The 25244-nt window shown below is 43.9% G+C and overlaps 1 pseudogene; it reads right to left on the reverse strand.

Moving 5' to 3' along the window:
• Nucleotides 1–25244, reverse strand: part of LOC111969084 (protein arginine N-methyltransferase 3-like) — a 129161-nt pseudogene that overhangs the window by 33737 nt on the left and 70180 nt on the right.

Below are 25244 nucleotides of genomic sequence, written 5' to 3' on the forward strand. Positions count from 1 at the left end.
CGCACATCCCACCCAATCAGGCCTTTCTATTAGTAGAGTGGCCAGCGGAAGCCACTTCCTCCAGGTAAAAGGCCCATGGACAGGCTCGCTTGAGGTTTGCCAAAAGGCATCTAAAGGACCTCTCAGGACCTATTGAGAAACAAGACTTCTCTGGTCTGACATGAAACACCACAGACATTGAACTCTCCCTATTTAATTGCTCTGATTTAAGCCAAGAGATCATCATCGTGGAGGGAAACGCTTCGCGGAAACCATCCCTACGGATAAACATTGCACACTGGTGGCGCATAATGCTGTGGGGATTGTTTCACGGCAGGGGAACTGGCGCAATACTAGTCAGAGATTGACGAGGGAATTAAGCATAGGAAACGTGAGCCAAACACAGGATTAGGATAGCAATGGGGAAAGGGGGACACTTTTTTTTTTTTCCCCTTGGGATGAAACCTGCTGCCAGAGTGGCTCAGGCCTCCAGGACTGGAGTGAAGGTCACCTCTCCAATCAGCAACACCATATAGCAACACAGCCAAGACAATGCAGGGAGTGGCTTCGTGGACATGTCTCTGAATGTCCTTGAGTGGCCCAGCCCAGACAGGAGGACTGACCCTATCGGAACATATCTGAGAAACCTGAAAATAATGCTGTGCAGCATCTCCCATCCAAGCTGCCACGAGAGAGAACTCGAAACTCCCTAAAATCAAAGCTGTGCGCCAGCTTGTAAGCTCCATACCCACTAGCAAGCGAAAGTAGGCTTTCCAATTGTCAGCCACCTGCGTGCTCTACCCTCAGGCCAGATTACAGATGAGTCAAGCGGAACGCAGAACCCGTACAAAGACTGTTACACCATGCACAGTTTTAATGATAAGAAATCTACCCTATGTGAACAAAAACCAATAGATAGTACAATTGCTCGGATCCAAAGAAAACCCCAGAATAAATACGTGCGGCACAAGCACTTATTTCTACACAATCCAAATCAGACCTAACCCACCGGATCACAAGACTATGTGTGGCGTCAAAGAGGGTTATAAATACTACATACATTGTAATCTTGTGGAACTTTTAGAACAGGTGTGAGGGAAGAAGACAAAACAAATTGGAAAATGAAAGTGGCTCAATCGCGCCGGAAAATGTGCTCACGAAGGCACTAACGCCGCCACCCACACCCACGCCACGAGTGACACACAACTCGACCGCCCCACCCAATCCCGAAACCGTCGCCCCCCAACCAAACGACCACGGAAAAAGCCACACCAAACGTACCCCAGCGCGAGCAAACTCCCCACACCGCGCGAACCGCAACAAAGAGGGACCCACTCGGGGCAAGCGGTGACAGTTAATCGCTGTCCAAAGGTGCTTCACACAGAGTACTGAGTAAAGGGCGGCCTACTGAATAATGTAAAGCACTCGTCTGCTGTGCCTAGAGCTTGTACACTGACGATCCCAGAGGCGCCAGCACAGACCACAGATTTTAAGCCACGTAATCTGAAAACAATTCTCATACCCTCAGATAAACATATCACACAATCACACGCTTGTATAATACAAGGCCACACGAATACGCGACCGCTAATAAAATTAAACAATCGCTCCCAAGCAAACTGGACCGGGATACCAGCAAGGCCGTATAATATAATGAACACCCGATCATTGGGGAATTTTTCAAAACCAGCGGTGTGTTACAAAGACAAACAATGAAAAAATGAAAAGGTGGATCGTGCCGATGGCTACAAAGGCGCAGAACCGGGTGACGCTCGCACCGCCGACAACGCGCCCCACAAAGCCACCCCCCCCACCACACTCCATATCACGCGACGACACCCACCATCCCCACCACCCCAACCCGAACGCAAGGGAGACGGACCCGACTTCTTGGCGGGAAGTCGTGACAGCAATCACTACTTATTGATGATGTGATCTTCAGTGCCACACACCCAAAGTAACAGTCGCCCAAACAGTAGAACGTTAAGAAAAATAGAAAGCCAGCTAGCCAGCCCGCCAGATAGCAAGCAACGGTAGAACCCTCATCTCACAACCGCAACCCCCTCAACGCGCCCGCAACCCCAACCTTGAACATATACAGACCCAATAATCCCACCCCTACTCGCCCAAAGATAGTTAGCTTAGCGTTACATTAGTTGGTCCTGTTGCTGCTTAGTACTGCTTAAGGATCAACTGTGGAGTCTAGCAGTAATCTAATCGGTTTCTTAGGTCAGCTTTTTCTCAAAGTATTAGCCTTTCTACTGGTTACGCCGACTTTTTCTTTAGTGTTAGCTAGCCAGCTTATTTTTCGCCCTTTTAACGTTAAATACTTAACGTAATTCACACCACTAGCCTACCTTAGCTAGCCACTAGCTCCCGCAACCCCGAACTAAGCTAGCACTGTAAAGCAGCCTATTAAATACAGACGGGCGAACAAACGGAACCGACTTATGTTAGTGATATAGCTAGCTACATAGTTGTCTTTGCCGTGGTCTTTGTATCATATAAGACCAACCTGTACGGAGTCTAGAGTAAATTTCGAGTTAGCTATAGCCAGCTTCAAACAAAGTCAACAATCGCAGGTCACTTGCTAGCTACCGCTACTTTCGCATCATGTATGACTTATGTCTTTAAATCATCTTAGTTTCAAGTCATAAGATTTTTTTTCATAGCAGTAGGCTTCAACTTTCACCTGGATGAACATTCGAGTAGGTGTAGGATCCAACTGTCATTCCAAGTATCCTCTGCCCAGCATTAGCGCATTAGCCTCTTTTCAAGTAGCCGTCGTACAACCTATGTGTGTCGGCCTATCCCTGTCTCTCTCCCCTGACTCCACCAGGACTCCATTACAACCCGTCCTTCACCACCGCCGTCTGGGCCAGCAAGGGCGGACCACCCCAGCCTAGGATCGTCACAAGCCCAGACGCACGAACCCCTCAACGTCGCGCGAGTTCCCCTCTTGGTCCCTCACATATCGGTCAAAAGCAACCCATGGAACTGCCCCGACATATCTGTCGACGCCAACAACGCGCGACAAGTACATCATCCCCGCCTACGCACACCACCTCCCCCACACCACACCCCACTCGCTGCGCGTCTCGCGAGAACTCGACTCGACCGCAAACCCACGGAAAATCACCTCGCGAATCTGCGTCTCCAACCCTCACTACTGCTCCTCTCTTCACGTACAAACACGCCAAACACGTTAGATAACTCTCCCAAGACCCGAGCGAGAGACTATCTGACATTAGAGGCAGACTCCCAGATACAAATAAAAGAAAACAAACGGGTAACACCCTTGGTATCTCGAGCACCGCGGCAATGGACACTTCCTGACGATCCCCTACTCCATAGTGACTCATTTCTCTCCTATATTCGCCACCTAATATCCACCTCCACATGGAATCCTCTCAGGCTCTCAGAATCCAATTGCATGTCACAGTTACCACCACTATTTCCTCAATGAACTCTCCTCTCTCAATAATTTTAGATTCCACTGGGAAGATGAAGTATGTTTGTAACGGAGGAGACTGATTAGTTGCCGTACTTCCAAGAACACAAACACGTGCATCTTTCATAGCGCGCTAGCAAAGGAGGGAGAGCTGGGAGGGGCACAGTATAGGCAGGTCAGCCACCAGAGACAGTCAGAACCGTGCACTATGAAAAACTGTATCTCGCAATGGAATACTGTATGGAGAGCGCGAGAGAGCGAGTGAGAGAGAGACGAATGAAGAAAGCGAGTGACGAATGAAGAGCGCGAGAGAGCGAGTGAGAGAGAGATAATCACACCACCATTGATGTGGAGCTGGCTTGCAGTCAAATGGCACTTTGTCCAACCATATTATTCCTTTTTCTATGCTCTGACCTGAGAGAGTAAAGGCAGTACTAATGTATTTCCTGCCACTTCCACTCTCTGTCTGTGTGCCAAATGTCCCCCTAATTCCTCTTTTTGGGGTACATACGCTCCCTCATGGGGTACTATAGACACACACCRCAAACATTTCATGTATGTTWAGTCTGTCCATTCTGTGAGWCATTTAGCTTGTGATTATGGTTGTAATGTCACATCCATAACGCTGTAATTGCCCACATATAACATATTTCTAGCTGAGTTGCTCTATGTTGAGAGTGTTTAGCATGCAGGGCAGGTCCCAATCCACCAGTGGTGAGTAATAACAGAGGTAGGTGTGTGAGTGTGTGTAGCTCATTTCAGTAGTAGTGAGTGTCGCYATAATAGTGAGCTACGTGTGTGTACTTGTGTGTGTGTGTAGGGCCCATTCCAGTAGTAGTGAGTGATCACAGCCTAACTCGGGGGTCTCATCACTCTGCTAACTGATGCCTAAGGAGAYCGGGTAAGTCCGCTAACGCCAAACACAGAGAGCATTGAGCTAAAACCTCATTTACCTTAGGGCTGGAAGGCAGTTGTGTGTGTCTGCTTGTTTTATAGAATGAAATGTGCATGCAAGAGGCCAGCAGGACGCGTGTGTGTATCCAGAGCGTTGATGGATACAGAAGCACCACCAGAGCACTGTAGATTGTACCAAACTGGTTTACTCTTCAATAAGAATAAATTAAGAAAAAAATAGAACAGTCACTCCAAATCTCTTCCTCACTCACTCACCCACCCACTCCCACACACCAACAGTGTGCATATGGCAGCGGCTGCTGTTAGGAGTTGGGACAGACTGTCAGCAGATGCTAGTCGACCTTTCTACACACTCTGCAGGGTCTTAACCCATTTCAACACTGCAGTGTCTTAACCCATTCTAAAACTGTGTTGTCTCAACACATTTTAACACACTACAGTGCCAAAACACATTTTAACACCCTGCAATGTCATACCACGTACGGATGTTTTACAATTTCTGGCAATGGTTTAATGTGCCTGCTTTTATGGGGGGGAGGGCTGTCGGCCAAAAGCAGTCTACACTGGCTAACGGACACACTGCTGCTCCGCACCGTCTTTACACATTTCAACACTGCAGTGTCTCAACTTATTCAAATGGCATTTTAAATCACCCAGAATAGTTAAGGGAAAACACATCCTAAAGCAGGACTGGCACTTAACTGACAGACGCATTGTGAACGTTGCGTCAACGTTGCGTCAATGTTACGGGGTTGTCAGTGGGATGACGTGGCTGTGGCTCTGACCAGAGCCGAGTGGTGCTTTACTCAGGGACAGTGGACGTCCAGTCCCCAATACAGGCCATTCATTACACTGGCCTCCTATTGGARGGTAGTGGGGGAAGACTGGACAGCACGGAGCTACGGTCTCATCCATCCCAACATCACCGGACACATCCCTGATTCCCATTACGATACACACAGGCCATCAAATACAACACACAGACCATCTTTCACGAAGTATAGTACTGTATATACACAAAATGTAACGGCTTTCTTCCTGGGGTGAAGGAGAGGACCAAAATGCAGCGTAGCCAGTGCTCAACATGTTTAATTATAAGAACAAGTGAACACTACAAACAATTTACAAAATAACAAACCGTGAAAACCGAGACAGTCCTATCTGGTGCAGAACAAACACAGAGACAGGAAACAAACACCCACAAAATCCCAACACAAAACAAGCCTCCTATATATGATTCTCAATCAGGGACAACGATTACCATCTGCCTCTGATTGAGAACCATATTAGGCTGGACATAGAAACAGACAAACTAGACACACAACATAGAATTCCCACCCAGCTCACGTCCTGACCAACTAAACACATACAAAACAACAGAAAACAGGTCAGGAACGTGACACAAAAGCACATGTTCTCAATGTACTGTACACACACACACACACACACACACACATACACACACCTTCGTTCACAACACTGTACACACTCACACCATTGTTCACAATGTAATGTACTGTACGTGTGCACACACACACACACACACAATAATTCACATCATACACTTATATTCACTATTTACACACAGCTTTATACATATCACATCTGTAACAGCATCACTTCATGAAATAACATTTTAATTGGCTTAGTTACATGTTTTTACTTTATATGTTCCGTTCAGTTATAAACGCTATTTGTATCAGTACGCGAGTGCTTGAGGTAAGCTATCAGATAAAGTTCAACATGGTGTTTTTGATGACTGACTGTTTAGATCTCACTCGGTCTCTCTATAGGTGACAGATAACTAACACAGCCTGACTACATCAGCACCACAGGCAGATCACCTGGCTCTCAAGAGGATGTTCGAGGAAGATCTGGTGTAAAAAATATCACAGGTGACAGTTGGGTGTGCATGCAGTGCAACCACAATAGACACGGACAGACATGTCRATACACACACAAACATGCAGGTCCATGTTCCCACCAGTGGCGCACAATCACACACATTCAGGAAACCAGTGCTGTCTGGGAAACTGACCTGCTTGTACATGAATGGGATATTGTAGCAAGAATACTGTCTGTTTCCAAAGCGTCTTGGTGACCTGTGGCCCCGTGGAGAACATCACCTGTGATTCAAAAGCAGAAAACGTTATTTAGTCTTGGGCAAAAGCAATCAACATGATGTAATGAAGCTACAACATTGAGGAATAACGACTCATTCCATTGTGACACTCTATATCTGTGGCTCATCTAATAATTCCACAACTGCAGTAGAACATTAACCGGTCCCACACTCTTAAACCTACTAAACCCATCTCATACAGTGGCAAGAAAAAGTATGCGAACCCTTTGGAATTACCTGGACTTCTGCATAAATTGGTCATCAAATTTGATCTGATCACCTACAGTTGAAAGCGGACGTAAGTTACATACACTTAGGTTGGAGTCATTAAACTTGTTTTTCAACCACTCCACAGATTTCTTGTTAACAAACTATAGTTTTTGGCGAGTCGGTTAGGACATCTACTTTGTGAAAGTAATTTTTCAACAACTGTTTACAGACAGATTATTTCACTGTATCACAATTTCAGTGGGTCAGAAGTTTACATACTCTAAGTTGACTGTGCCTTTTAAACAGCTTGGAAAATTCCAGAAAATTATGTCATGGCTTTAGAAGCTTCTGATAGGCTAATTGACATCATTTGAGTCAATTGGAGGTTACTTGTGGATGTATTTCAAGGCCTACCTTCAAACTCAGTGCCTCTTTGCTTGACATCATGGAAAATCAAAAGAAATCAGCCAAGACCTCAGAAAAAAAATTGTAGACCTCCAAAAGTCTGGTTCATCCGTGGGAGCAATTTCCAAACGCCTGAAGGTACCACGTTCATCTGTACAAACAATAGTACGCACGTATGAACACCATGGGACCACGCAGCCGTCATACCGCTCAGGGAAGGAGATGCATTCTGTCTCCTAGAGATGAACGTACTTTGGTGCGAAAAGTGCAAATCAATCCCAGAACAACAGCAAAGGACCTTGTGAAGATGCTGGAGGAAACAGGTACAAAAGTATTTATATCCACAGTAAAATGAGTCCTATATCGAAATAAACCTGAAAGGCCGCTCAGCGAGGAAGAAGCCACTGATCCAAAACCCCATAAACAAGCCAGACTATGGTTTGCAACTGCACATGGGGACAAAGATCGTACTTTTTGGAAGAATGTCCTCTGGTCTGATGAAACAAAAATAGAACTGTTTGGCCACAATGCCATCGTTATGTTTGGAGGAAAAAAGGGATGCTTGCAAGCCGAAGAACACCATGAGCATCGTGGTTTGGGCCTGCTTCGCTGCTTCAGGGCCTGGACAGCGTGTTATCATCGACGGGAAAAAGTATTCCCAAGTTTATCAAGACATTTTGCAGGAGAATGTTATGCTATCTGTCCACCAATTGAAGCTCAACAGAAGTTGGGTGATGCAACAGGACAACGACCAAAACACAGAAGTAAATCAACAACAGAATGGCTTCAACATAAGAAAGATGCCTTCTGGAGTGGCCCAGTCATAGCTGACCTCAACCAGGTTTTGGCCTTTCTATGGATTTTTCCTAGCCACCGTGCTTCTACACCTGCATTGCCTTGTGTTGGGGTTTTAGGCTGGTTTTGTACAGCACTTCGAGATATTAGCTGATGTACAGGGCTATATAAATAAACTTGATTGATGAACCAGATTGAGGTGCCGTGGCATGACCTCAATAGAGCAGTTCACACCAGACATCCTTAGAATATTGCTGAATTGAAACAGTTTTGTAAAAAGAATGGTCCAAAATTCCTCCTGACCGTTGTGCAGGTCTGATCCGCAACTACAAGAAACATTTGGTTGAGGTTATTGCTTGCAAAGAAGGGTCAACCAGTTATTAAATCCAAGGGTTCACATACTTTTTCAACCCTGCACTGTGAATGTTTACACGGTGTGTTCAATAAAGACATGAAAACGTATAATTGTTTGCGTGATATTAGTTTCASCAGACCGTGTTTGTCTATTGTTGTGACCTAGATGAAGATCAGATCAAATTTCATGACCAATTTATGCGGAAATCCGGGTATTTCCAAAGGYTTCACATACTTTTTCTTGCCACTGTAATGCTGTCCTTCTATCCTACTCATAGTCTTCTAAAGACGAGGTATTTCATTCACACACGTAACCTTAGTTCCCATTACAAGTGGTGTAGCATTACATCTCAGCAGTTATGCTCAAATGGCAAGTCAAATAGGACGTGTAATTAAAAGACGTCGGCACGTTGCTCGCGGAGCTTGGCATTGGCTTTTCCGAGTGGCTGGCTCCGGTGGGTGCTTACATCAGCAATCAGGAAACGCACCGGCGTCGATTGCCTCCCAAGGACGTGGGGAATGCCAAAGCGTGAATATAATTGGGTTGCCGTTAAACGGAAGGGCCGCCACATGCTGCTTACCTTGTTGCCGCAGAATCTGTCGAAGAAAATGTCAAAGTAGCCCACGATGGCCTGGAAATGAAATATGAGAGGGTTGTTAGAATGTGACATTACAACAACCCGTGGGGGCCTGTTCCAAATGGCACCCTACATAGTGCACTACTTTTGACCTATGGGCCCTGGTCAAAAGTAGTGCACTATATGGGTCATTCTACAGAAGTGGTTGAAAGTGTTTGAAAACAAATAAGTCACCAGCTTAGGACATTTATTTAAATCATGACATTCATTCCAAGGCAATAACAAACATAGTAAAAAAAATCATTGTTTATACAGTGCATTCGGAAAGTATTTAGACTCCTTGACTTTTTCCACAATTTGTTACGTTACAGCCTTATTCTGCAGGGTAAAATCCACCCACCACAAAATATGGTGATAAGAGGAAGTCTAGTGGCAGGCAGAGGGAGAAGATAGAGCAAGGCGAAACTGGGCCGAAATGATGCAAATGTTGTCATAAATGAAACATCCAACCTCAATACAGTCTGTTCCCAAAACTACAATGTTACAAACAGTTTTGTAGACTTGATCCTTTGCTAAAGTTTTTTTTAATGACATTGTTTGAAGAAGTGCAGGAGTGAATTTGAATTATGCACACACACACACACACACACACACTTCAGAGAGTAGTCATTCCCCAATGGAAATATGCAAATAGATGCTAAAACATGCCAATAGGATCTCACTAGCTTGTGCTTGGCTTTGCCCACCTCCTTGCTTGTTCTTTCCACTGTGCTTCATTGGCTCCCATTGTAAACAACACTGCTGTCCTGTTTTAGGTAAGTTATCATAATCGTTGGTTGCATGTTGTGGAACTCAAGTACAATAGGCTGTGTATGTTACAGATAGATCAGGGTATGAGGAAACAACCAATGAACTGAACTGTTGTTCTCTTTTCAAGTGATTTTACCAATGATTAAAAAAAWATATATATATATTGTAACGATTGTTCCCCTCCTCTTCGTCTGAAGAGGAGGAGTACGGATTGGACCAAAGCGCAGCGGTGATTGTAGACATAATGATTTATTTAAACAAAGACGAAACACGAAGAACACTTGAAAAATACAAAAAAACAAAACGACGTAGACAGACCTGGACTTGAGAACTTACAATATACGAAGAACGCACGAACAGGAACAGACTACATACACGAACGACAAAACGAAACAGTGTGGTAACATATACGGACACAGGAGACAACCACCCACAAACAAACAGTGTGAACAGCCTACCTTAATATGGTTCTCAATCAGAGGAAACGTAAAACACCTGCCCCCTAATTGAGAACCATATCAGGCAACACATTGCACCCAACATAGAAACACAAAACATAGAATGCCCACCCCAACTCACGCCCTGACCAACTAAACACATACAAAAACAAGAGAAAACAGGTCAGGAACGTGACATATATATATATATTTCACCTTTATTTAACCAGGTAGGCCAGTTGAGAACAAGTCCTCATTTACAACTGCGACCTGGCTAAGATAAAGAAAAGCAGTGTGACACAAACAACAACACAGAGTTACACATGGAATAAACAAACGTACAGTCAATAACACAATAGAAAAAAAAGTCTATATACAGTGTGTGCAAATGGKATGAGGAGGTAAGGCAATAAATTGGCCATAATAGCGAAGCAATTACAATTTAGCAAATTAACACTGGAGTGATAGATGATGATGTGCAAGTAGAAATACTGGTGTGCAAAAAAGCTAAAAAGTAAATAAAAACAATATGGGGATGTGGTAGGTAGATTGGATGGGCTATTTACAGATGGGCTGTGTACAGCTGCATCGATCGGTTAGCTGCTCAGATAGCTGTTGTTTAAAGTTAGCGAGGTAGATATAAGTCTCCAACTTCAGCGATTTTTGCAATTTGTTCCAGTCATTGGCAGCAGAGAACTGGAAAGGCGGCCAGAGCAGGTGTTGGCTTTGGGGATGACCAGTGAAATATACCTGCTGGAGCGCGTGATACGGGTGGGTGTTGTTATGGTGACCAGTGACCTGAGCTTTACCTAGCAAAGACTTATAGATGACCTGGAGCCAGTGGGTCTGGCGACGAATATGTAGCCGAGGACCAGCCGACGAGAGCATACAGGTAGCAGGGGTTGGGTGGTATATGGGGCTTTGGTGACAAAACGGATGGCACTGTGATAGACTGCATCCAGTTTGCTGAGTAGAGTGTTGGAGGCTGTTTTGTAAATGACATCGCCGAAGTCGAGGATCGGTAGGATAGTCAGTTTTACGAGGGTATGTTTGGCGGCGTGAGTAAAGYAGGCTTTGTTGCGAAATAGGAAGCCGATTCTAGATCTAATTTTGGATTGGAGATGTTTAATATGAGTCTGGAAGGAGACTTTACAGTCTAGCCAGACACCTAGGTATTTGTAGTTGTCCACATATTCTAAGTCAGAACCGTCCAGAGTAGTGATGCTAGTCGGGCAGGCAGGTGCGGGCAGCGATCGGTTGAAGAGCATGGATTTAGTTTTCATGACCAGTGTTAACATTCCTTCCTCAGTAACGTCACACACACTAGACAAGCATGGGTAGTGAGTTGTAAACACACTGTATATCTACATGTCCTAGCCTACGGACACCAAGGTTAAACCAAAATACATTATTTCTAGAGTGGGTGCTAAAACTTTGGCATCATCCCACTCCTACTGTGTGGGCAGTCGTGGCTCACTGGTGAGGGGCAGTACTCAATAGAACCAGGTGTTCCCTCTCCGCAACCTCCCACCTAAAAACATGGAGCCTTAAATTTGGCTGAGTCAACACACGGTCCCATGTGGTACACCTCACCTCGCCTCACAAAACAAATAAATTACTTTTTGGCCGTCCCTGACAATACTGGGCATATTTTGCTGACCGGCTAAATCCGGTGTGTTACACAAAATAAGCAATGTCGGCTTTTTGATGTGGTGGCTACTAGATCTAATTTCAAACAGAATAGACTAGGACTTAGCCCATGTATTGTAAAGTGAGAGTCATTTCATATGTGTGTTTGTGTGTGTGTGTGTGCATGTCTTATTGTTTGCATTACTCTTAAAAGGGTAGGCCTTTGTGTGTATTTATACAGTGCATTCGGAAAGTATTCAGACCCCTGGATTTTTTCCACGTTTTGTTAGGTTACAGCCTTATTCTAAAATGGATTAAATAAAACAATTTCCTCAATCTACACACAATACCCCATACTGACAAAGCAAAAACAGGTTATCAATTTTTGCAAATGATTAAAAAAATATAAAACAGGAATACCTTATTTACAAAAGTATTCAGATCCTTTGCTATGAGACTCGTAATTGAGCTCAGGTGCATCCTGTTTCCATTGATCATCCTTGAGATGTTTCGACAACTTCAATGGAGTCCACCTGCTGTAAATTCAATTGATTGGACATGATTTGGAAAAGCACACATCTTCATAAGAAACAAGATTCTCTGGTCTGATGACACCAATATCYAACTCTTTGGCCTGAATGCCAGGCGTCACGTCTGGAGAAAACCTGGCACCATCCCTACAGTGAAGCATGGTGGTGGCAGTATCATGCTGTGGGGGTGTTTTTCAGCAGCACGGACTGGGAGACTAGTCAGGATCGAGGGAAAGATGAATGGAGCAAATTACAGAGAGATCCTGAAAAATGAAAACCTGCTCCAGGGCGCTCAGGACCTTAGACTGGGGTGAAGGTTCACCTTCCAACAGGACAACGACCCTAAGCACACAGCCAAGACAATGCAGGAGTGGCTTTGGGAAAAGTCTCTGAATGATCTGCAGAGAAGAATGGAAGAAACTCCCCAAATACAGGTGTGCCAAGCTTGTAGCGTCATACCCAAGAAGACTCGAGGCTGCAATCGCTGCCAAAGGTGCTTCAACAAAGTACTAAGTCAAGGGTCTGAATACTTATGTAAATGTGATATTTCATTATGACATTTTTTATACATTAAAATGTCTAAAAACCTGTTTTTGCTTAATCATTATGGGGTATTGTTTGTAGATTGAGGAGAAAACGGTGTAATCCTTTTTAGAATAAGGCTATAACGTAACAAAATGTGGGAAAAGTCAAGGGGTCTGAATGCTTCCCGAATGCGCTGTATATGTAATGCCGTGGGTATTCTTAAAAGGGTATGTGTGTACAGTATAGATGCATATTGCACAGCCATTTGTGAATAGATCATTTCGTAATTATACTATTTCTATGAATTCATGGCGGGCGTTCATTTCAGTTCTAAGTAAATACATGACTGAGCCTTTGAGCCTTAAGCTATAAATAAACACTTAAACAATTCACATAACTAAACAAATTGAAATCTCTCTCACACATACACACACGTCAGCCTGGAGGTGACTGTTTTCTGCAGATGTGTGAGGTAAAAATGACCCCCCCCCCCCCCCRGGGCCAGTTTTCCTCTTGTTTCTCCCCCAACTGAAGGAAGAGAGTCACTATCAATCTCTGGAGCGCACTTGTAGTGGCAATGATGCAGAACTAATAGCTTTTAATCCTGACGCAGCTGACAACTTGGATGCCAGCTCTCGCAGACAAAGAGGTCCAGAATCAATGCAAGGGGAGAGAAAGAGGGAGAAAGGGGAGGGTGAAATAGACAGGAAAAGAGCACGGCCGAGAAGGAAAGCAGAGAGGGAAATAGAAAGAGTGAGTGTGAAATAGTGTAGGAGTCATGAMAGCTTACTTCTGAGAGGGTGGTGGTTGAACTTGGTTGGCCATGAAGCTAAAATATCCCTCAGGTACAGCAATCCTTGAAATGAGCAAGACCTTATCTTTAGTATTTACACCACACATCAGTATTAAAAGGTAGGTTTCAACACTACCCGCTCAGCTATTTCATAGCAAGAGTGAATGTGTGCCCAGAGAAAAGGAGGTTGGACACACACACAAACAAATGGGGTTCCATACTTCATAATCACCGGGCCATCATCGACTCCATGTTCCACACACTCCTCAACACCGCGTTCCACAATCAGCCTTTATCGATTCAGACAGGCGGGGCGGGAACCTAGCACTAGCTCTAGCACTGAGCCAGACTGGGAGAAACGGCCCAAAGTGGGAAAAAGGAGCATGTCAACCCAATGCAATGCAATTATGGCTTTTAATGAACGCCACAGGAACGCTCAGTCGCAAGGTAATTGGGAAATTAGGCCTAATTGCTCGTCAGGCAGAGTGGATTCACCTCTCGCTGGTTTTCGAGGCAGAGATAACCCTCGCCTCTCGTCGCCGATAACAAAGCCTCATAAGCGGGATTGATTGTCACCTCTGCGTTGTTTTCAACTTTTTCYACGTGAGAGAATGCCCATTAAAACAATCCATCCATTAAAACAAACACCTCGGGTTTTGTTCTGTTTGGAAATGTCTGGTGAGTTGAGGGTTCAACGTTATAAAGTGTGAGATCACAGGTTGCGTCGGCAGCACTGCTCTTACGCGTACCCAAAAAAGTCTCTAGAAAACTTTAATGATCCTGACAAATATACTCTGCGTGAACAAAAACAAATCAGCAACCTCTCAATACAGACAACTCAACCTTAAACCTGATAATAATACTGTCCAAAACGACTAATGATGAATTGCTCAACACAAACTACTGAACAATGACTGCCTTATTCCAGACCATAGGTTGCCCTTCATTCAACTGGATAAGAGGACTGTTGCAACTGAGCTGTGATTTAGACCAGGCAYGATAGTTGCAGATGAAGATCTGGAGCTCCATAAGAGAGAAACATTCATCTTGACAACTAAAATAGCCTTTATGATCCATATAAAAAAGAAAAACACCTGATATTTTTTTTTTTTCTTCTTTAAACACTAGAAGGAATCAGCTATGTCCACCTCAAAGAGACTGAAAAACAATTACTCACTCAGAATACGATTACAAAAAACAAATGGTACAGTTTAAATTCTATTAAAAAACACCTACAGATACTGTATTTCTGAATTTTTATAGTATGTCAGTACGTACAGTAAAATGGAATGGAAGAATGAAAAAGTGAAAAGGAAAACGCTTCCAAACTGGGGAAATAGGCTTAATTCCAGCTTAATCAGCTCAAAGCTTCACTACTGTAATGTGAAACACCAAAGACTGAAGCAGAGTACAGGCTTAGTTAACCATGGTGGGCAGCCAAAAATAAGACACCCACAAGGCTGCTACACAACAATACTACAGCCTACCCACCTCTGCATAGGGTTAGGGAGAGAGAGAGGGAGGGAGGAAGGGAGGGAGGGAGGGAGATAAATTGGAGAGAAGAGAAGGTGGGAGAGAAGCCAGGAGGGAGTGAGAAAGGGGGACGTTGAATGAGAGAGAGGGAGGACTTACGGGGGGGGAAAAAACCACAAACTGCAAAAACGGGACAAATCAAATGAGCGCTTTTATTTTCATCAGCGTTTAGCCTTCGGCCCGGGATCTGTCGGGGATWAGTGATGACAGCAGGCTTTTCGGCGGCCCACTCTGGAATACCGCCGCACTCCGGACCCCGTTCCCAGGGAAGAGAGGGAGAAAATGTATAATTATCATCACGGATAACACCAACAGGGAGTAATTCATCATCACTCCCCTTTCACCCGACTGCGTGTCAGCACGCCACGTGGCTCGACCAGATACTATTATACAGCAGGGGGGAGGGGGGAGTGTGAAAGCAAGGGGGACAGGGGGAGTGGAAGAGGGGGAAGGGAGGGAGGGCTAATATGCTTTTGATGGGGTTTATCCAGGCGTGGAGTCTTCCTCCACAGCTAACTCAAGGGAGGGTTAGTGTTAATGTGCCCCGCCTCCTCCTCTCCTCCCCTCTATCCAGGCCCCAGTCAGTGCACTGCTTGCTGTGTTGTGCAGGCCACAGCGGACCTACCTCCCAACTCTACTCTCAGGCCTGCTCCCTTCTCCCACTGTTCCGCCGCAGTGCCTGCCCACACACACACACAGTAGTTTAACCACATAGCGAGAGGTTGTGAGGCTTAGGGTGTGGGGTCCACAATAGAAATTACATGGGGTAGAGAGCAAGAAATGTGTGATTCCAGTGGCTCTCACACACACACTCACATTCTGAAGTGAGTATCGAGGAGAATGAGCCGTTTCCATGGGTTTGCTCTGCTAGATTTATTCTTGGACCAACAATGTGAAAATCAAATAAAATGTGTAGAGAGAAGAGAGGTGTAGACCTTACAGGGGTGGCAGGTAGCCTAGTGGTTAGAGCGTTGGGCCAGTAACCGAAAGGTTGCTAGATCGAATCCCCGAGCTGACAAGGTAAAAATKTGTTGTTCTGCCCCTGAACAAGGCAGTTAACTCACTGTTCCTAGGCCATCATTGTAAATAAGAATTTGTTCTTAACTGACTGGCCTAGTTAAATAAAGGTTAAAAAGAAAAGTGAAATGCTTACTTACAAGCCCTTAACCAACAATGCAGTTAAGAAAAATAAGGGTCAAGTATTTACTAAAATAAACTTCAGTAAAAAACAATGCTCTAATGACAGGAGTGTATAACGTGAGTGTTCAGGGGGGCCAAACAAATACGTTTACATTTGAGTAAATTAGCAGACGGTCTTATCCAGAGCGACTTACACTAGCAATTAGGGTTAAGTGCCTTGCTCAAGGGCACATCAACATATTTTTCACATAGTCGGGTCATGGATTCAAACCATCAATCTTTCGGTTACTGGCTGAACGCTTTTAACCTGTTTGGGCTGCAGGGTCAGTATTGAGTAACTTGGAAAAATGTGCCCATTTCAAACGGCCTCGTACTCAATTCTTGCTCGTACAATATGCATAGTATTATTACTATTGGATAGAAAACACTCTCTAGTTTCTAAAACCGTTTGAATTTTTTCTCTGAGTGAAACAGAACTCCTTCTGCAGCCCAGTGAGATTTCTGAAATCGAGGTCTCTGTTCAAAGGCTTGCCTATAAATGGGCATGATACGTATTGGTATACATACACGTCATACACCTTCCCCTAGATGTCAAGAGGAAGTGAGAGAAGAAATGAGTGGATTATCTTGGTCTGAAGTGGAAATAATCCTCTTGGAATGAGTAGTCCGCCATTCCTGTTTTTTCGAAAGCGCGAAGTTGGACCTGGAATCGCCTTCTGGAAAGCCGTCGTTATAGGCGAATACTATCTCCGGCTTTGATTTTATTTGATACATGTTACAATATCATCGTAAAGTATGTTTTTTCAATATAGTTTTATTAGATTATTGAAATTTATTCGGGACGTTAGGCGTGTTGCGTTGTCTGCTTTTGTTCAGGATGGAGAGCTTAGCACCACTTGGCCAGTGTGCTTGCTAATTCAAGAGGGAAAGAGGTCGTTCTAAACCAAACAAAGACGGTTCTGGACAAAGGCCCTTGTACAACATTCTGATGGAAGATCAGCAAAAAGTAGGACCCATTTTGGGATGTTATTTCATATATCTGTCGAACTGTGCTATCGCTACCGTGTGCATTGAATCAATGCTGTTGTGTGTTAGCTATTGTAGTAAGCTAATATAAGCTATATTGTGTTTTCGCTGGAAAACACTTAAAAAATCGGAAATATTGGCTGTATTCACAAGATCTTTGTCTTTCATTTGCTATACACCATATATTTTTCAGAAATGTTTTTGATGAGTATTTAGGTATTTGACGTTGGTGTCTGTAATTACTCTGGTTGCTTCGGTGCTATATCTGACGGTAGCTGTGATGGTAGCATCAATGTAAAACTGATTTATACCTCAAATATGCACATTTTTCGAACAAAACATAGATTTATTGTGTAACATGTTATAGGACTGTCATCTGATGAAGTTGTTTCTAGGTTAGTTTGGATCTTGGTTAGTTAGGCTGGCTTTGTGCATGCTACCTGTGCTGTGAAAAATGTCTGTCCTTTTTTCTATTTGGTGGTGAGCTAACATAAATATACGTGGTGTTTTCGCTGTAAAACATTTTAAAAATCGGACATGTTGGCTGATTCAGCAAGATGTTTATCTTTCAAATGCTGTATTGGACTTGTTAATGTGTGAAAGTTAAATATTTCTAAAAAATATATTTTGAATTTCGCGCCCTGCACTTGAAGTGGCTGTTGTCATATTGTGCCCGGTGCCGGGCTTGCAGCCTGAAGAAGGCTGCAACCGCTAACCTACCTCCTGTCCATTAAATTATACAATAATTTCATGGAAGGTCAAAGGGGCTCATATTTTAAGGGTTTGCAAATTTTGCATTTATACACGAGACTCAGTTGAGAACAAATCAAAAYAAAATGTCACATGTGCCGAATACAACAGGTGTAGACCTTACAGTGAAATGCTTACTTACAAGCAACAATGCAGTTAAGAAAAATACATTGGAAAAAAAAGAGAAAAAGTAACAAATAATTAAAGAGCAGCAGTAAAATAACAATAGCGAGGCTATATACAGGGGGTACCGGTACAGAGTCAATGTGCGGGGCACCGGTTAGTCGAGGTAAGTGAGTAAATATGTACATAGTTATTAAAGTGACTATGCATAGGAAATAACATAGTATCATAAGTGTAAAAGAGGGGTGGGGGGGATGCAAATAGTCTGGGTAGCCATTTGCTTCCTCTGACACCGCCTGGTATAGAGGTCCCAGATGGCAGGAAGCTTGGCCCCAGTGATGTACTGGGCCGTTCGCACTACTCTCTGTAGTGGTCGGAGGCCGAGCAGTTGCCACATCAGGCAGTGATGCAACCAGTCAGGAAGCTCTTGATGTTGCAGCTGTAGAACCTTTTGGGGATCTGAGAACCCAAGCCAAATCTTTTCAGTCTCTTMAGGGGGAATATGTTTAGTCGTGCCCTCTTCATGACTATCTTGATGTGCTTGGACCATGTTAGTTTGTTGGAGATGTGGATGCCAAGGAACTTGAAGCTCTCAACCTGCTCCACTACAGCACAGCCCATGAGAATGGGGGCGTGCTCGGTCCTCCTTTTCCTGTAGTCCACAATCAATTCCTTTGTCTTGATCACGTTGAGGGAGAGGTTGTTGTCCTTGCACCACACAGTCAGGTCTCTGACCTCCTCCCTATAGGCTGTCTCGTCATAGTCGGTGATCAYACCTACCATTGTTGTGTCATCAGCAAACGTAATGATGGTGCTGGAGTCGTACCTGGCCGTGTAGTCATGAGTGAACAGGGGGTACAGGAGGGGACTTAGCACGCACCCGAGGGGCCCCCGTGTTGAGGATCAGAATGGCGGTTGTGTTGTTACCTACCCTTACCACCTCGGGGTGGCTCGTCAGGAAGTTAAAGGATCCAGTTGCAGAGGGAGGCGTTTAGTCCTAGGGTCCTTAGCTTAGTGATGATCTTTGAGGGCACTATAGTGTTGAACGCTGAGCTGTAGCATTCTCACGTAGGTGTTCCTTTTGTCCAGGTGTGAAAGGGCAGTGTGGAGTGCAATAGAGATTGCGTCATCTGTGGATCTGTTGGGGCGGTATGCAAATGAGAGTGGGTCTAGGGTTTCTGGGATAATGGTGTTGATGTGAGCCATGGCCAGCCTTTCAAAMCACCTCATGGCGACAGATATGAGGGACAGGGACTATGGTGGTCTGCTTGAAAACATGTTGGTATTACAGACTCAGACAGGGAGAGGTTGAAAATGTCAGTAAAGACACATACCAGTTTGTCAGCGCATGCTCGGAGTACACGTCCTGGTAATCCGTCTGGCTCTGCGGCCTTGTGAATGTTGACCTGTCTAAAGGTCTTACTCACATCGGCTGCGGAGAGCGTGATCACACAGTCGCCCGGAACAGCTGATGCTCTCATGCCTGTTTCAGTGTTACTTGCCACGAAGCGAGCATAGAAGTCATTTAGCTTGTCTGGTAGGCTCGTGTCACTGGGCAGCTCTGGGCTGTGCTTCCCTTTGTAGTCTGTAATTGTTTGCTAGCCCTGCCACATCTGACGAGCGTCGGAGCCGGTGTAGTACGATTCGATCCTAGTCCTTTATTGATGCRTRGCCTGTTTGATGGTTCGTCGGAGGGCATAGCAGGATTTCTTAGAAGCTTCCGGGTTAGAGTCCCGCTCCTTGAAAGCGGCATCTCTACCCTTTAGCTCAGTGCAGATGTTGCCTGTAATACATGGCTTCTGGTTGGGGAATGTACATACAGTCACTGTGGGGACGACGTCATCGATGCACTCATTGATGAAGCAAGTGACTGATGTGGTGTACTCCTCAATGCCATCAGAAGAATCTCAGAACATATTCCAGTCTGTGCTAGCAAAACAGACCTGTAGATTGGCATCTGTTTCATCTGACCACTTTTTTATTGCCGAGTCACTGGTGCTTCCTGCTTTCATTTTTGCTTGTAAGCAGGAATCAGGAGGATAGAAATATGATCAGATTTGCCAAATAGAGGGCGAGGGAGAGCTTTGTACATGTCTCTGTGTGGAGTAAAGGTAGTCTTGAGATTCCCCCCCCCCTCTGGATGCACATTTAACATGCTGGTAGAAATGAGATGAGGTAAAACGGATTTAAGATTCCCTACATTGATGTCCCCGGCCACTAGGAGCGCCGCCTTACCGCTTCCTGTTTGTTTATGGCCGTATACAGCTCATTGACTGCGGTCTTAGTGCCAGCGTCGGTTTGTGGTGGTAAATAGACAGCTACGAAGAATATAGATGAAAACTTTCTAGGTAGATAGTGTGGTCTACAGCTATCATGAGATACCCTACCTTAGGCGAGTAAAACCTTGAMACTTCCTTAGATATCGTGCACCAGCTGTTGTTCACAAATATACATAGAACATCACCCCTTGTCTTACCTGAGGCTGCTGTTCTATCCTGCTGGTACAGTGTATAACCCGCCAGAGGCATGTTATTCATGTCGCCGTTCAGCCATGACTCAGTGAAACGTAAGATTTTACRGTTTTTAATGTCTCATTTGTAGGATATAAGTGCTTTAAGTGCTTTTATTATCCAGTGATTTTACGTTGACCAATAGTGCGTTGGCAAAGGCAGATTAGACACTTCGCCTCATCCTCACAAGGCACCCCGATCTCCTTCCGCAAAACCTCCGTCTATTTCTCCTGCGAATGACGGGGATGAGGGCCTGTTCGGGTGTCTGGAGTAAATCCCTCTAGTCCGACTCATTAAAGATAAATTCATCGTCCAATTCAAGGTGAGTAATCGCTCTTCTGATGTCCAGAAACTCTTTCCGGTAATAAGAGACGGTAGCAGCAACATAATGTACAAAATAAGTTACAAAATAATTGCACGGTTGGTTAAGAGCCCATAAAACGGCAGCCATCTTCATTATCAACATGTGACCTCTTTGGGATTAGCAAAAACTGGGATGGTCAGGTGTTCCACTATAACTTTCGTAGTAAATCAAGAGGGGCTGCCATTTTGGGTGATATTTTTTTTATATAAGCAATTTATATTACCACTCAACAATTTATGTTCAACAGATCATTACGAAGAACTACTTTTCTTCAGAAAATACTCAGACCCTTTGACTGTTCCACATTTTGTTACATTACAGGCTTATTCGAAAATGTATTAAATTGTTTTTTCCCCACATCAAATCTACACACAATACCCCATAATGACAAAGTAAAAACAGGTTATACAATTTTTGCAAATGTATTAAAAATTGAAAACTGAAATATCACAAGTATTCAGACCCTTTACTCAGTACTTTGTTGAAGCACCTGTGGCAGCGATTACAGCTTTGAGTCTTCTTGGGTAAGACACTACAAGCTTGGCACACCTGCATTTGGGGAGTTTCTCCCATTCTTCTCTGCAGATCCTCTGAAGCTCTGTCGGGTTGGATGGGGAGCGTCGCTGCACAGCCATTTTCAGGTCTCTCCAGAGATGTTCGATCGGGTTCAAGTCCGGGCTCTGGCTTGGCCACTCAAGAACATTGAGACTTTTCCCGAAGCCACTCCTGCGTTGTCTTGGCTGTGTGCTTAGGGTCGTTGTCTTGTTGGAAGGTGAAACATTGCCCCAGTCTAAGGACCTGAGCACTCTGGAGAAAATGTTCATCAAGGAAGGATCTCTCTGTACTTTGCTCTGTTCATATTTCCCTCGATCCCGACTAGTCTCCCAGTCCCTGCTGCTGAAAAACATCCCCACAGCATGATGCTGCTTCACCGTAGGGATGGTGCCAGGTTTCCTCCAGATGGGACGCTTGGCACTCAGGCCAAAGAGTTCAATTCTGTTTTCATCAGACCAGAGCATCTTAAGGATGATCAATGGAAACAGGATGCACCTGAGCTCAATTTATAGTCTCATAGCAATAGGTCTTAATACTTTTTTTGTGCAAAATGTTTTCACTTTGTCATTATGGGGTGTTGTGTGTAGATTGATGAGGAAAAATATAACATAACATAACAAAATGTGGAAAAAAGGAAGGGGTCTGAATACTTTCCGACCCCTTCCTGAATGCTATGTGTAAGGCTTGGCGTTTCCTACACCCTACAGATACAGTATTTATTTCTTCTCTTGTTCATCAAACATGCAAAAAATTATCTATTATTATTTATTATAGATGGTGATAGTTGAGGCCTAAAAGTTCCGATGACCTCGAATGAATTCCACAAAGTTGTCAACAGTGACACTCAAATCCGTAAAAGGTGTTGTTGATGTAAATAAAATCAATCTTCTAGTTTTTACTGTCAAAATGAGGGAAAGCTAGCTCTTACAGTGCCTTCAGAAAGTATTCACACCCCTTGACTTTTTCCACATTTCGTTGTGTTACAGCCTGAATTTAAAATGTATTACCTTTATATTTTGTCACTGGCCTACACACAATACTCCATAATGTCAAAGTGGAATTAAGTTTAGACATTTTTACAAATTAATCAAACATTTAAAGCCGAAATGTCTAGAGTCAATAAGCATTTAACTCCTTTGTTATGGAAAGCCTAAATAAGTTCAGAAGAAAACATTTGCTTAACAAGTCACATAATACAATGCCTGGACACTCTCTGTGTGCAATACTAATGGTTGACATGATTTTTGAATGACCATCTCATCTCTCATACATTCAGATAATTGTAAGGTCCCTCAGTCGAGCAGTGAATTTCAAACACAGATACAACCACAAAGACCAAGGAGGTTTTCCAATGCCTCGCAAAGGGCACCTATTGGATTATGGGTAAATAAAACATTTTTAAAAGCAGACATTGAATATCCCTTTGAGCAAGTTATTAATTACACTTTCGATGGTGTATCAATACACCCAGTCACTAAAGATACAGGCATCCTTCCTAACTTAGTTGCCGAAGAGGAAGGAAACTGTGTGGCCAATTGTGATTTTAAAACAGTTACAGAGTTTAATGGCTGTGATATGAGAAAAATGAGGATGGATCAACAACATTGTAGCTACACACTAACCTAAATGACAGAGTGAAGGAGGGAGCCTGTACAGAATAATAATATTCCAAAACCATGCGTCCTGTTTGAAAGAAATGTGGCAAAGAGATGAACTTCATGTCCTGAATACAATGCCTTATGTTTGGGGAAAATCCAACAACACGTCACTGAGTACCACGTTTCATATTTTCAAGCTTGGTGGTGGCTGCATCATGTTATGGGTATGCTTGTCATCGGCAAGGACTTGGGAGTAAAAATAATAAAAACGGAACAGAGCTAAGCACAGGCAAAATCCTAGAGGAAAACTTGGTTCAGTCTGCTTTTCAACAGACACTGAGACAAATTCACTTTTCAGCAGGACAATAACCTAAAACACAAGGCCAAATATACACTGCCTGCCTGCCATCCAGGACCTCTATACCAGGCGGTGTCAGAGGAAGGCCCTAAGAATTGTCAAAGACCTCAGCCACCCCAGTCATAGACTGTTCTCTCTACTACCGCATGGCAAGCGGTACCGGAGTGCCAAGTCTAGGACAAAAAGGCTTCTCAACAGTTTTTACCGCCAAGCCATAAGACTCCTGAACAGGTAATCAAATGGCTACCGGACAATTTGCATTGAAGTCTAAATACACTAAGTTGACTGTGCCTTAAACAGCTTGGAAAATTTAAGAAAAAGATGCCATGGCTTTAGAACTTCTGATAGGCGAATTGAATCATTTGAGTCAATGGAGGTGTATTTCAAGGCCTACCTTCAAACTCAGTGCCTATTTGTTTTACATCATGGGAAAATGAAAGAAAAGAAATTGTAGACCTCCACAAGTCTGGTTCATCCTTGGGACCAATTTCCAAATGCCTGAAGGTACCACGTTCACCTGTACAAACAATAGTACGCAAGTATGAACACTATGGGATCACGCAGCCGTCATACCGCTCAGAAGGAGAGATGAACATACTTTAGTAAGAAAAGTGCAAATCAATTCCAGTACAACAGCAAAGGACTTGTGAAGATGCTGGAGGAAACAGGTAGAAAAGTATCTATATCCACAGTAAAACAAGTCCTATATCAACATAATCTGAAAGGCTGCTCAGCAAGGAAGAAGCCACTGCTCCAAAACCGCCATAGAAAACCCTGACTACAGTTTGCAATTGCACATGGGCCAAAGATTGTACTTTTTTGAGAAATGTCCTCTGGTCTGATGAAACAAAATTAGAACTGTTTGGCCATAATGACCATCGTTATGTTTGAGGAAAAATGGCGGCTTGCAAGCCGAAGAACACCATCCCAACCTTGAAGTACGGGGTTGACAGCATCATTTGTGGGGGTGCTTTACTGCAGGAGGACTGGTGCACTTCACAAAATAGATGGTGCATGAGGGAGGAAAAATTATGTGGATATATTGAAGCAACATCTCAAGACATCAGTCAGGAAGCTAAAGCTTGGTCGCAAATGGGTCTTCCTAATGGACAATGACCCTAAGCATACTTCCAAAGTTGTGACAAAATGGCGTAAAGACAACAAAGTCAAGCTATTGGAGTGGCTATCACAAAGCCCTGACCTCAATCCCATAGGAAATGTGTGGGCAGAACTGAAAAAGCGTGTGCGAGCAAGGAGGCCTACAAACCTGACTCAATTACACCAGCTCTGTAAGGAGGAATGGGCCAAAATACACCCAACTTATTGTGGGAAGCTTGTGGAAGGCTACCCAAAACGTTTGACCCAAGTTAAACAATTTAAAGGCAATGCTACCAAATACTAATTGAGTAACCCTAGATTGTAAACMGTCATGGTCAAAACATATTGATGCAGTAGTAGCTAAGATGAAAAATCTGTCTATAATAAAGCGATGCTCTGCCTTCTTAACATATCAAAACAAGGCAGGTCCTACAGGCTCTAGTTTTGTCGCACCTTGACTACTGTTCAGTCGTGTGGTCAGGTGCCACAAAAAAACGACTTAGGAAAATTGCAATTGGCTCAGAATAGGGCAGCGCGGCTGGCCCTTGGATGTACACAGAGAGCTAATATTAATAACATTCATGTCAATCTCTCCTGGCTGAAAGTGGAGGAGAGATTGACTTCATCACTACTTTTATTTATGAGAGGTATTGACA

This window comes from Salvelinus sp. IW2-2015, linkage group LG10, assembly GCF_002910315.2.
Source record: "Salvelinus sp. IW2-2015 linkage group LG10, ASM291031v2, whole genome shotgun sequence".
NCBI classification, from domain to species: Eukaryota; Metazoa; Chordata; class Actinopteri; order Salmoniformes; family Salmonidae; genus Salvelinus; species Salvelinus sp. IW2-2015.